The 12022-nt window shown below is 36.6% G+C and overlaps 1 protein-coding gene across 2 annotated transcripts in view; it reads right to left on the reverse strand.

Annotated features, from left to right (window-relative positions):
* Positions 1 to 12022, reverse strand: part of LOC134529635 (facilitated trehalose transporter Tret1-like) — a 42263-nt gene that overhangs the window by 8340 nt on the left and 21901 nt on the right. The window lies entirely within an intron of this gene.

Below are 12022 nucleotides of genomic sequence, written 5' to 3' on the forward strand. Positions count from 1 at the left end.
TGTTGTGAATTTGGCTAAGTCTATGTAACAATCACTTTATTTACGTTGGTTTGGTGATGGAACAGCTACATAAGATTGCATTACGATAAGCAGACGATCTTTCAACAATTTTAGTTAAAATTGTAAACTAAAGTTCTTAGATATACTTAAACATGTCACAGTCTGTGTAAATATGTTAGTAGTATATAAATGTATGTCCTGTGCTTAGTGCCTGTGCGTGGTCTCGGTGTCATCGTGTGCCATCTTGTATTTTAACGTCACGGCCACCATTTTGGATGGTCTTGACCTTTGGCCTTGACATTCAAGATTGGCGAAAAATTGCCAAAATATGACTTAAAATTTTCCAAAACTTTTGGTCAAAAATTAAAGAATTCAAGTTTATGGTCAAGGTCAAGGTCGTGATCTTGGTGGCTTAGGGTGGCTTGCTCTTAGGAATCTTAGGCCATTTTTAGGAATTTTGGTTCTTTCAAAGTCTTTTGAGTTTTTCAAATTTCAAATTTTTTTAATTTTCGAGAAATAAAATGGGAATGTTTTCCTCAACGTGGGAATTTTTCTCTCGAAATAGAGAAAAAATCATTTTTCAAATTTTTTGAGATTTTTTGGTGGAATATTTTTTCTTAAAAACTGTACATTTTGGCGAATTTTAGCAAATTTTGGGTCATTTTTTTGCAAACTATAGAAAATTTTTAATTTCAAAGGTCAAGGTCATCCAAGATGGCCACCATGACATCACAATTCAAGATGGCGGACGCCGGCTAAAGCTCCACAGCCTAGAAGCCTGTCCATGGAGCTCCATTTATATACTACTCTGTTTGTAGCCAGAATATGTGTGTAGTAATACATAATAGTTGCTCCAGCGGCAGGAGTAGGAGTGAGGTGACTGGTGCCAGGGTCAGCCATCTTGGAATGTTACATCAAGCAACCATTTTGGATGACGTTGACCTTTGATTCTGACCTTCAAAAATCTGCCAACATTTGCCAAATATTCGCTAAAATGAGTTAAAATTTCCAGTTTTTAGGAAAATATTTTCACAAAAAAAAACCATAAAAAACGTGAAAAATACATTATTTCCATTTTAGAGATAAATTTTCAAATTAAAAAATTCGGAATTCTCAATTTTTTGGTCTTTAAAAGAACTTAATATCCCAAAAACTGTTTACATTTGCCATATACTAGTCGCCAGTAAGCCACTGGGGGACTTTCGACCTTGACCCCATTCGCCATCTTGGATTCGACATTAAGTTTTCATCTGCTAGAGCTCGCTACAACCATATTGTGTTTTTTTTTACCCTCTATATTGCAGTAATGCCAATCACTAGATCACTGTTTCATCTGCCATCTTGTCGGTTATTTTCCCATAATCTTGATAATCTGTTATTATTAGGGACACTTGTATTTCGCGAATACATTTCATGTCAAGGTATGTCACAAAACACTGTAGCTTTTTCTTAGAGTAATGGCGAATCGTGTGCGTGCAGCAGTACGGTATCCACATTCCCATTGGCCCCGTCAAGTGCAGGAAAACACCTCTCGCCGACCACAGCCAATAACTACAAGAAAAAAACTACGGTGTTTTTCGATGTACCTAGACACGAAATGTATTCGCGAAATACAGGTGTCCCTAGTTATTATTAACTTCAAAACATAAATTTTCTAAAAAATCATTAAAATAATAATTGAATATATTGTTTGATTCGATCGCTTCCTGTCCTTGCTGCGATCCTTGGCTGATGCGAAGAAGGAAATTTTAGTCTAAAAATACTTATTTAATTAAATATGGTGAACAGCCCTCAAAGCAACTTAAATACTCACATTCCAGACGTCAGTAGGCCATTGATGTCATATTTGCCGCCATCCTGAAAATCTGAAATGATTAACTTAAAAATACGGAGGAAAATCAAAAATCGTTTTAAAATATACTTATTAATATATTGGTATATTCAATTGAATTCTGTCCTCGGTTAGATCCTTTGTCGATGCAAGAAAGTATTTTCGGCTCTAAGTCATTTATTTAACTACTTAATCATCCTCATTTGCAAACAAGATACCTGCCCGGCAGAATAAATATGTTACTCAACATCATTATGCCTACCATGGAGGACGTATTCAGTGCTCCTTGTAACTATTAGAGTGCCAACTATAAGCATATAGGCCAAGCATCTCCGAACCATGAGGTATTCTTTGTCAGTACTAAGTATGTAAGTAAAAACCAAAGTCAAGCATATAGAACATGCGTCTCCGAACTACGAAGCCTTCCTTTTTGAAAATTGACATTTCTTTCAACCAATTTATGGCCAATGTTAGGCATATAGACCAAATGTCTCCGAACCTAAAGGCCTTCTTTTTCGATACTTGGCATTCCTTTCAAGCAAACCATGACCAATGTCAGGCATAAAGATCAAACATCTCAGAACCATGCAACCTTCTTTTTCGATACTTGTCATACCTTTTAAACAAGCAATGTCATATTGCAAGCAGACAAGAGTCTCCAAACCACCAGACCTAAAAGCATATAGACCAACTAACTAAGCACATTTTACTCTTTATGTGGGACCACGAATCCCTAAAAAAACATTTTACTCTTGCTACAATACCAAGAAGTTATTAACCATTAAATCTTCAGTTCTGACTTCAAGCTTGGCTACAAACATTTTACGAAATTGGACACAGATACAACTAGGTAAGATACGATCAGCAGGATACGATATGATACCATCGGTAGTTAAAGATCCGTATGATACGATAGGGTACGGTTGAGAGGATACTATAGGATACGATTGATAGGATGTGATATAATATGGTATGATATGATCGACAGGATACAGTAGGGTATGATCGGTAGGGTACATTATGTAGGATACGATAGGATACAGTAGGATAAGATTGGTAGGGTGTGAGAGGATATGACTGACAGGATACGATACGGTAGGAAAGCGTGATAGGATGATATCGGTTTAATACGATCGGTAGGATAGTATATGGTATGGTAGATATTGTAGGATACGATCGGCATTATACGAGAGGATACGATATGATATGTTTGGTAGCATACGATAGGATACGATTAGTAGGATACGATTGACAGGATATGATATGATCTGGTACTATCTTCTTTTTTAGAACTCTGACTTTTGCAACATCGAGTTTAAACTGTAAAAATAATATATTTTAATTCGAAGAACCAGGTATCCTAATGTTTATATATACTCCATGGATGATTGAAACACCAAAACCGTAAGAATTCTATTAAATAAAAGTCATAATTATTTTATCTCAAATTGTTTTATTAAGTTTCATAATAAAATTATACATCAGATAAAAACAAATCTAATTTTTTTCTATGAGTCTCGCTTTTCTCAATACTTCAAGTATGGAGAATAAACATTATATGAATAAGGAACAGAAACAAAATAGATGCCAGCACAAACAAAATGGTGCCATCGAGCAGACGACAACAATATAGCACGCTCCAACAGATGAAAACAAATTGGTGACCTCCTGCAGACGAAAAAGATAACACAATTTTAAATGGTGGAATTTTCTAGAATTCAATATGGCGCCCGAGGTCAAGTTCAATATGAATGTCATCTAAGATGATACCATCTCCACGGTTTCAGCTTCACACTCTGACTCTTGATGCAGGATCGATCAATATATACTACTAACATACTTTTTACAAACTTTTTTTGTTATAACGCGCTTCTACAGGGAATCATACCATAGTAAGCGATCCAATTTGAATTTAAGTCTGTAGAGACTTGAACTGACTAATTTCCATCTCCAATTTGTTCACCGAAGTCAGTGTCCTGCCAGATCCTTTTTCACGTATACTCCTCTCTTTACTGATAGAGCTAGTCGATACTGTGTTTACTGGCTGCTCTACTTCGTCGGAATTGTAGTTGGTAGTATCCATTGTCTTGAATGCACGCTTAACTTGGTGCTCGAGCGGCTTCGGTTTACAGTATATGCAGTCCAACCATAAGTTATATTTTAAAGATTCTCGCAAAGCTAACTTATACCTTGGTTTATATATTATATTTTTATTGATATAGCCAAGAAAAGTGCAAATGTATTTTGGTTTATTAAAAGTAGGAAGGGAAGAGCAGGGTAATGCCGTGTACTCAAGGGAAATTTTTTTTTTTAACTTTCTGTACTCAAATCAATTTGGGAATCATCTTATTTTGTTAAATATTTAATACCCCACAAGTTTTTGGTTTAATATTTGGATTGTTAATTATATTTAAATTTATACATGTATTTTAAAAACTGTTACTCTACACGCTATTGCCCCAGGAGCTGAGGTAATCCGTGCAGTATAAGGGGTGATACAGTGCAACATATAAAATGCAAAAAACTTGGTAAAAATAAATCAATTGAACAAATTAGATCTTGAGGATTTATTTACGATACTAATATGTCAAATGTAATTAATTATAAAATGTCAGATAAGAACCAAACAACCAAAAGTTCTCTTCCAGGTAAATTACAACATGGATACTATGGACTCAGGCTTTCTTAGTTGACATTTAAGGCCCACTTTCAATGGCAAAAGTCACAAATAAAGTTTTCAGCAGCATCACATCCACTGCACTCGGAATGCACCCATTCACTGCAAAGTACACATCAAAACCATGGCTCTTTGTTTTCCCGAACTCTCCTCAGAGAAGGCAAATGGAATTCTTGTCAGCAGATGTTCCATGTCTCCGAAATTCTTAGGATCAATGTCATCCATCTCATCATCATTGCAGAGTTTGAATAAGGGTAGGCCTAGGTTTAAATCGTAGTTTGATGACAACTCAAAATATATGTTCCGGCGACATTTATTTCTGTTAGATTGCTGAGGCATTATCTTAGATGCAGACTTTCTGAACTTGCTCTTTTCTTTAGGTTTTAAATTTGATATTTCATTATTTCTCTTGATTACTCTTTCCTTTTCTTCTTTCTTCTTTAATTTGTCTTTCTTTATCTCCACCGATTTTTTTTCTCAAATCTCTTTGTTAGGAGTCAAAGTGAAAATTGAGGAATGCTGTTGTCTGGTATTTTTCTTCAACTTGAGAGGGCCTGGTAATGGGGATAATTATTTGAATCGTAGTCCATTTGCAGGTTGAGCTTGTAAGCCTAAGTCTTCGTCTACATCTTTTAGGACATGAGCAGTGGCGGATTTACAAATTTTCCAGGTATAGGCTGCAAAGTTTTTGCCGCCCTTGCCTCTACAATTTTCATGTCCTAGATTAAGTTCGTTACAATCCCTTTTTGCGCGATTTTTTGTTGGCAAAATCATCGATTATATCGTCGTAAGTAATATTGTTCATTAATTCCGACTCTATGCACAAAAGTGCTAAAGCGTTTAATTTTTCTTGGCTCAAGGTCGATCTCAGATAATTTTTTACCCTTTTTAGACAAGAAAAACTTCTCTCACCCGAACAATTTGTCGCTGGTGTACATAAGGCCATACGAAGGGCTATGTCCAAGTTCGGATAAACGTTCTGCAAACTTTGTTTTCGCAGAAACGAAGATAGACTCTGTAATGATGTAAAATCTGGTTTTACCAGAATGCTTTGCGAAGATATGTGGCTTTGAAAATGTATGCATTCTTGAACCAACTCAGTCTCTAAATCATTAGGATACATTTTTTCTAAGGACAGAGCCTTTTTCGTAAGGGTTGATAATGATAACTCGCTCATTTTGGTCAGAAATGAAAATTTTTCATTGAAATTGTCGTATGCCTTCTTCCTTTTTTCTAATTCGGATACGAGTCTATCAATGATGACGAGAAATGTATTAACCCTGAAAGTATCGCTAGTATCACTCGCTGTCATACTCATTTCTTCATCGGGTGTTTCATCAGCAAATTTTTTTCTTTTCAGTTGTCTTTTTCCCAAGTCTTTTGTGTACTGCTTCGACGCACTTAATTCCATTGCCATTTCTTCGAAATACTTGAAGTTTTCTCGTTGCTCTACGAAAAACTTGCGAAGAGATTCATAAAGATCGGCTACAGTAATCAAATCTACGGTAGAAGCCTGGATTTGAACATTTACTTTGTTTATTCTTTCCAAAAAAACATTCCACACAACAACCATTAACGCTGTTTCCAGTTTTTTTAATTTTGAAAGAATTCCCATTGCTTCATTTCTTGTGACAGGCTTTTCGGTGCAGTCATTCCTGATTGTTTCCAAAGCTTTAATGACTTCGTGCCACGAATCTCTCAAACTTCTGCATGCATCCTCTCTAGCTGACCAACGTGTGAGGTTTACTCTCTTGACTGTTTTGCCTTCTCCGACTTCAGTCATCAATATCTTCCAGCGTTGTGTTGAACTTGAAAAAAAAACGTATATTTCTTGGAGCAACATGAAGAATCGACAAGCTTCTGTGCAAGATTCAGCAGTCGCAGTTGCCACTAAATTTAAAGAATGGGCAGAGCAAGGAACGAAAAAAGCAAACGGTGCTTGACTTTGAATTTTAGCCTGTAAGCCATTGTATATGCCAGACATATTTGCGGCATTGTCATACGATTGTCCACGGCAGTATTCAATGTTCAAACCCAAGGTTTTTAGTTCCGAAGTAATGGCAGCAAACATTTCTTCAGCTTTATGTCCCACTGAGGGCAAAAACTTGAGGAATCTTTCACAGGGTTCTCCTGTTTCTAAAACATACCGAATCACGAAGGTGAGCTGGTCCACATGTGCTATATCCGGTGTTGAATCGATGATTAAGGAAAAGTATTTCTCCCTTCTTATCTCGTCTCCAATTTGCTTCAAGACTTTATGGCACATCAAAAGTATAAATTCATCACAAACGGTCTTCGATAAGTAACTGGTACTTCCGGATCCTTGATTCCCAAATCGTTCAATATGACTGGCTAAGAAAGGATCAAACTCAGCTAACAGTTCCAGAATCATAAAATAATTTCCGTTGTGTGGATCACCGAACTTTTCACTTTTTCCTCTAAAAGCGAGACCTCTTGAACACAGCCGCTTCACTACAGCAACAACCCTTTTCAGAACATTTCTCCAATAAGTAATTTCTTCATCAATTTGCAAATGCAGTAAATTGTCGATTCGACCATCAATCGCACTTCTAGCTTTCAGACTAAGGATACTGGATTTATGACGCGCAGAGTTTTCATGCTGAGCTACTCGGTGTTCTGCATTTTTCCAGTCATTAAATCCTTCGTTCTCGAACTGAGTTTTATTCTCCAATGGACCGAATGCTAAACATGGTCCGCAATATACGGAACTCTTACTTTCAGAGTAAACCAGCCAATTTCGGTCCTTCACTTCATTGTTTTTCATTTTTCTTTGAAAGATACTCACTGGCAAGAAACGACGTTGATCAGCATATAGTTTTCCACTTTTAGAGAAGTCAGAAGACTTGTTTTGATAAAAGCCGCATCTTGCAATAATTTCCCTTAAAGTATCGTTAATTTCCCATAAAGCTGGATCTTTGTTTTGATCTACAGTTGTTTGCTTTTGGTCATCATTTAACGATTCTGTCTGAGAGGCATCTTCAATTTTGGAGCACTCGTCGTCAAGAACATAATCATCAGTTTTTTCTTTAGTCGATAGTTCAACAGATGACAGTTGGGCAGCAGAATTAAAGTCCGTTTCATCCTTTCCAGATTGCATTGTTGAAGTTCCCGTTTTTTCGACCCAATTTTCATTTTTAAAAAAACTGTCAATTTTTGTGGTTTTTCGTATAATTTGCTCTTGTTCTTCTTTTTTTATTTTGGCCTTCTTTTTGTACTCCGCTCCACTAAGTCGCTTTCTCCCATCACTCATTTTCACAATTTTTTCTTCAGGAACTGAAATGGAAAGGATTAAATTAACAAGTTTATTTTTCGTACACAAGCAGCGATAGGGGAGGGCAGGGTAACGTAGCCAGAGCGAGCAAAGTGGCCATTGGCTGTTACTCAGCTGGAGAGTGATGAAGTTTGGTAGCGAGGATGTGAAACATTTGTAAGAGACGCCATTAGTGTTCTGAGAGCACCCGGTCTGTTTGCAGTGAAAGTTATTTGTTTTATTAAGGTTTTACTGGTTTTACTATTTCTGATGTAACATGTAAGGTAAGTAATAATTACTGTTGATCATTATTAAATACACAGTAATGCCATAATTATTTAATATAGCCTATCCAAATTAGCATGTTTTAAACTTTAATACCACATATTAATAACTGTAGAAGATGCCTTTTTTTTGCTAGTTTTTTTGTAATGGCGTCTCAGAGGGCAAAGTGGCCAGCCACCACCGCATGTTCACTTTGCCCGAACTGTATATACTTAGCTCTATTTATGTATTACTAAATAATAAAACAAACTATTGAACATTTTACATTTTTTTTTAATCTACACTGTAAATTTCTAACGTGTTTTGCAATGTGTGTGTTGTTTTCGTGTGGGGAACGACCTTACACAAAAATTTGCCAGCAGGAGAGGCTTGGCAGATAAGGTGGCAGTATCTCAAGGACGGCTCATATTTCACAAACAAGTGCAGGTGGCCGGAAATGGTATCCCGTGATTTAGTTTCCTTAAGATAAAAGAAAAATGAAAAAAAAAAAATGTCATATCATTTACCCGATTAGTGCGACGGGCAAACAAAAAACAAACATGAGTCGCTCCAATATTTACATTTTAATGGTGTTTTGATTGTACGAAAACTATATTATTGAAGGGTTATTTTATATTTTGATTTTAATTACAATATACAATTTATGTATCGTTTTATCTTAGGATGGCCACGTTACCCTGCTCACCCCTATCCTTCATTCAGAATTCACATAATAAATAGTTAACGTAAAAACGTATTTTTTTAATGCTATCACGAAAAAATTAAAATTTCTTTGCATGGTTTCCGATGAATCGTTTATTGTGAATTATTATTTCTATTTTTTGATGTTTGCTTCATTGAAAAAGACAAAATGACAAGATAACCATGAGCAATCTTTTAGTATACTATTTATAGTTAATATGAAAATGTTCTAAATTTAACGTGACCATGTTCCAAGCTTCAAAATGAAAAATATTATTGCAGGGCTTTTTCAATAAATTTATTCGTTATCGTTACAGATGCTTTATTATAATGTATTATGATTATAAAAAGTTTTTACTTACCGGTGCTGTGAAAATATTCATACAATGATACAATTCACGAAATACTTCGAAAAATAACAGTCCACACGACACACCTACGTAGAAATATCAATTCGTTATGCAATACACGCGTAAGACAACTGTGGTCCCGACTCCCGAGGTAACAGCTCTAATTGCCGCCCCACCCGCGACATGACGCGGTTCGACCCTTGAGGCGGACTAGGAGAAGGGAGGGGACAGTCTGGCGGAAGGGATAGCGGCGGAGGGAGGGCGGAGGGGCCCTTCTGACCTTGGGTAGTCACATTTTTCCCGGGACCATAGTTGTCTTGGGCGTGTAGTGCCAACCGAGGCCTTGTCCATTAAAATTCGCATTTACTGACTAGCGAACTAGCTGTTTTACTCTGGAATATGGAAGTTTGCTACACGGATTCACGGAACGTACAATGACAAGGGAGAGGGGAAAGTCATCGGCAAAATTTGTTGCAGACTTCTATTTGTAAAACATCAGAAAACAGAAAACCGTCATGCAGAAATATTTTTGATTTCTATGAGGTAGCAAAAAAAAAAATCGGTCCCCAAATTTGCCGCCCCAAAAATCTGCCGCCCTAGGCTCAAGCCTACTCAGCCTACTGGTAAATCCGCCACTGGACATGAGTGGCTGTCATTGAATTACAAGGCACGACGTCCTCGTTGTTTCATCATTTTGAGTATCATCATCCTCAACCACTCGTAGGCCTAAGGATGTCTCTTCTTCTGGGTGCAAAGGCATGTAGTCATCGTCACTAAATTTGGTAGGGTCTAGAGGGAAAATTCTTGTTTTGCTGAAGCCAGAGACACCCTTTTGTATATTTCCTATCTTCGTGAAGGCTTTGCTGAAAACAGGGCAAATTTCATGGGGTGTTATTTTTCCGGGTTAGGGTTAGACTTCATAAAATTGTCACATTCTTGATTAAATGAAGCTTTAAAGCTGCTGAAAAAGGTCACATCTAAAAGTTGTAACCTGTGAGAGCAATGTGGTGGTAGTGTAACGACTACAATTCCGTTGTCCTTGAAAACACTGTAGGCTTCTAGGGACACATGAATAGTGGGTTTGTCTAAAACCAAAAGAATAGCATGGTTCTTGAATGCCTTAGTAAAGTTCGCAAAATGCTTCAGCCACTTGGGAAAGAAATGTTCTGTCATCCAACCATTCTTGCTACAGTCATATATTGAATTTGGTGGCGCCCCCCCCCCCCCCTCCTTCTTTATAAAGCTGTGTGGTTTGCCTAAGCCATGGGAAAATAAACATATGAGGCACATATGCCCCACTGGTGCTCACTGCGCAGCACAATGTAATGATTTTCCCATGCTCACAGCTGGTTGCTGAGCCAACTTGTTTAGCCCCTTTGTGTGCTAAAAGTTTCCTTGGTTTTTGAACCGATATTATACCAGTTTTATCAAAATTATAAATTCTAGCGGCATCAAATTTATGAATTGCCATCACAGAAGAGAGGTTCGTGAAAAAAAAATTTAACCTCTTTCGCATTAAAAGTTTAGATCTGATTAAGACTCGTAGCCTCGGTCTTTCGAACACTCACTGATGGATATCCTGTAAGAAACCCAGTAAGCAAATTCTGCCCTGCCATCTCGGATGATTTGTTAAAATTATGCTGAGTATATCTTGCTTAAGCATACTCATACACTAATCTTCTTAACTCCACAGATGATATTCCATAAAATGTCTTTGCTAACAATAAAATTGGTTAGCTATGTCTTTTTCCTGATCCTTAGAAAATGTAATGTTTCTGCCTAAAGAAGAATCCTCACTATCTGTAAAAGAACAAACTTATAAGTTTTCACACACTTTAAAAAATTTAATTTTGTACGAAATATAGCCTATTCCATAAAAAATAATAATAATACCACATGGGGCAATAGCGTTCACCACGAGGCAATACCGTGCATCCTGCGCAGCATTGCTCCGTAACGACAATATTATATTTTTAATCCTAAACCAGACAACTAACTACTCATGCTTTGTGTTAAAAAATAGCTCATGAAAAGTGTTATGAAATACGGCTACTTTAAATAATGTTACTATTAACATATTACTCTTACCTCTATACTCCTGATTCACTGATTTTATAACAAAATTATGTTAAATCAAATAAAATAAATCGCACACCTTCGTACTGTTAGAAGCACACCACCTGTATGGAACCGATTGGGATGTCTTCCGATAACTAGCAGCACTACGCAGCACTTGTTACTCCCTCTAGGGGGTTGGAAAAAGCGATGCACGATATTACCCCACTGCACGGTATTGCCCCACTCTTCCCCGGTATGTTATAGTTCCTCCAGTGACAGGGTTCATAGTGTAGGGTCGGTGCAGGTATCCACCATTTTGGTAACGTCATGGTGGCATTCTTGTATGTCCTTGAACTTAACCTTCAATAATTGCCAAAGTTTGCCAAAAATATTTTCCAAAATTTGACAGAAATTCGCCGAAATTCGCCAAAATGTCCATTTTTAAAGGAAAAAAATTCTGCCAAAAAATTAAAAAAATATATATTTGAAAATTCAAAAATTGTATTTTAGTAAGAAAAACTTGTAAAAAATTCAAAAATTTGGAATTAAAAAACTTAAAAATATTTTTGCCTTTTAAACTAAAATTCCCCTAAGTGGCATAAATTCCCCGTCGACTAGCCACCCTAAGCCACCGAGGTCTTGTCCGCCAGCTTGTCGTCTGCTGGAGACCACCATTTTCATTGTGACATCATCGTTGCAATTATCATTATGGTCACCAGCTTGAAAATCCATAATTATTATCAGAAAAAAATTGGGACAGTTTCTAAAGTTTGTAAAAAAATTAAGTAATAAAAGTATTAATAAAAAATTCTACAATTTGAAATTATGACATCAGTACACCATCTTAAAAATCCTTAATTATTATCCAA

The sequence above is a fragment of the Bacillus rossius genome, chromosome 2, assembly GCF_032445375.1.
Source record: "Bacillus rossius redtenbacheri isolate Brsri chromosome 2, Brsri_v3, whole genome shotgun sequence".
NCBI classification, from domain to species: domain Eukaryota; kingdom Metazoa; phylum Arthropoda; class Insecta; order Phasmatodea; family Bacillidae; genus Bacillus; species Bacillus rossius.